The sequence below is a fragment of the Arachis ipaensis genome, chromosome B10, assembly GCF_000816755.2.
Source record: "Arachis ipaensis cultivar K30076 chromosome B10, Araip1.1, whole genome shotgun sequence".
In the NCBI taxonomy this organism is placed as follows: Eukaryota; Viridiplantae; Streptophyta; class Magnoliopsida; order Fabales; family Fabaceae; genus Arachis; species Arachis ipaensis.
In genome coordinates, this window is record NC_029794.2 from 61994660 (window position 1) to 61996968 (window position 2309).

The 2309-nt window shown below is 37.4% G+C and overlaps 1 long non-coding RNA gene across 1 annotated transcript; it reads right to left on the bottom strand.

The window, feature by feature from the left end:
• LOC110267578 lies at nt 1817–2073 on the bottom strand. Its single transcript, XR_002355347.1, has 2 exons — nt 2012–2073; nt 1817–1956 (listed from the first exon to the last, which is right to left on the bottom strand). It is a non-coding gene; the product is annotated as an uncharacterized LOC110267578 (long non-coding RNA).

Here is a 2309-nt window from a genome sequence, read left to right on the forward strand (position 1 = left end):
CTACAAAGGTGAGGGAATTCTATGAAAGGAACTCAAGTCATAAACTTAACTCATAAATAAGTTCTATAATCGCCCGCAGCTTCAAACAGAGTCTTCAAACCTGTGTCACTGAAAGGGTGGAAGATTTTGAGGTGAGAACAAACCACACGTTCTCAGTAGGGAATGTGAATGCTGTAAAAGTAATGAAATAAAATGCAAATAATTAACATACTCAAGAAAACTATATTTCATCAAACCTTTTAGATATACTCTTAGCTTTACTTTAACTAATTGATCACCTCTTTCGAAGACTCTAAACTCAAAACAGATCTCAATGACAAGAGTAATTATATCAATCATTTTTCAGCCACTCAATTAATTCTCAATCACAACATCAATTATTAATCTCTTTGAAACAATCAGAAAATAAAAGTACAAGCAAGAGATTTAATTCAACATACAAACAAATCACAACAAGGCAAGCAGCACAATTACAAAGAAATAAGACAAGCAAACACAATCAAATGCAGATGCGCAAATAAGGATGATGCATGTCTAGCCCTAGTGCAGGTAATGAGCTCATCTATCAGTTTCCACCCGCTCCCGACGTAACCCGAAGCAGCTGAAACGGGTATGGCTTTCCAGTTGACTATACCCCTGTGTACAGGAAATAACACCTCTGCCACCACAGGGTCCACTGCACACAGGAAATAACACATCTGCCACTGCAGGGATGTATGCCGACACACCTTTTGTATACAGGAAATAACCCCTCTGCCACTACAGAAATGGAACAGGTGGTCACGGTACTTCTGTAGTAGGAAATAACCCATCTGCCTTACAGAATTAAAATATGGATCTATACCGGAGGAAAGCGTTCTCAGTGGTCGCACCACTATCTATCTGACTGCCTCAATGCAGCAGATGATCATACAAGTATATTTGGCGTTGCCTTAATGAAACAAATGAATAAACACATCTATTGGGTTGCCTCAAGCAACAAATATCCATCCGTTTATCAGCAACTATCATAATAGATTCTCAATAATTATCTCATCATAATTCAGTTTAAGAACTAATGTCCTTTCATCAATTAAAATCAGAATTTCACCCAGTCATCATTTTTTTTTAAAGTAAACCAGTCTAACTTTAAGCACTCATAACTAATTTCCCAAAACCAATCTTTAATCAGTCACTAACCAAATCCTCTACCGTTATAATATATCAAATAACCAGCACACCATTCAATTCAATATAAGTCCATCAAAGATCAGAATTTCAGTCAATTTGCAACCATCAAGCAAACCAGCCTATGGCAACCAGCTCAACATAATCAAATAACAGGATTCTCAGTAATTCCAACAATCAGAAAATCGATAATAGTTACAGCCTCAAATCAAAATCAATATCACCAGTTAATCATTCACCGCAACAAAACCAATCACAATTCAAACTCAATTCATCAATCATTAACATGTCATTTTTTCTTTTTAATAATTAACTCAACATATCCTAATTTAGTAAATAACACCAGTTTAATCACCGTTCACAACCATATTTAATTCGAATCATAACTCAGAAAAATCACAATAGCTATCCATTCTCAAACACATTTCAAGTCATTCTTGTCAATTAAGAAATTCTTAACTATTATTAACCATTTGCACTTATCCAAATAACTTTGTAGGCATTCTAAATTAAAAACGTTTAACTTTAAAAATAAAATTCCCTACCTCGATTAGCCGAAATTCAATATTCAAATGCAACAAAGCCTTCTTTTATTTTTAATTCGCAGTGGCAACAACCTTGAACCGAACTAATAGCAGCGGCATTTCTGATCACTTCTCAGCAGCAGCAGTGGCACGAACTAATCGATTCAGAACCAGAATAGTACTCTTGACAAGAACCAACGACCTCGGTGGCATCTGTGGCGGTGTAGAGTAACTTAAAGTGACAATTTTGTTTAATACAAACAGTCTTAACGACAGGCTTCACAATAGAGACAAATTGGGCGACAAGGAAGAATCAAAACAGGGTGAAGCTTACCAAAATAGTAGTGGTTCTAATGGTGGTTTCCTAGGCAGCTCGAATGTTGGTTCCCGATGGCAGAGGCCTCCGACAACATGCAGAATTCAGAGGCAGAGGCAGAAAAGGAGATAAAGATGAGTTGTGACATGGATAAATTGCTTCAGAATCAGAACAGTATCCTCGGCAAGCTCTAACAACCTTCTCGGCGATAGCTACAGCAGCGTGGTGGTTCGACGACGGCGCTACAGTCCTTGTCGAGCTTTGGCGTCATCAATGGTGATACCTCTCAGTACCATTGCGTT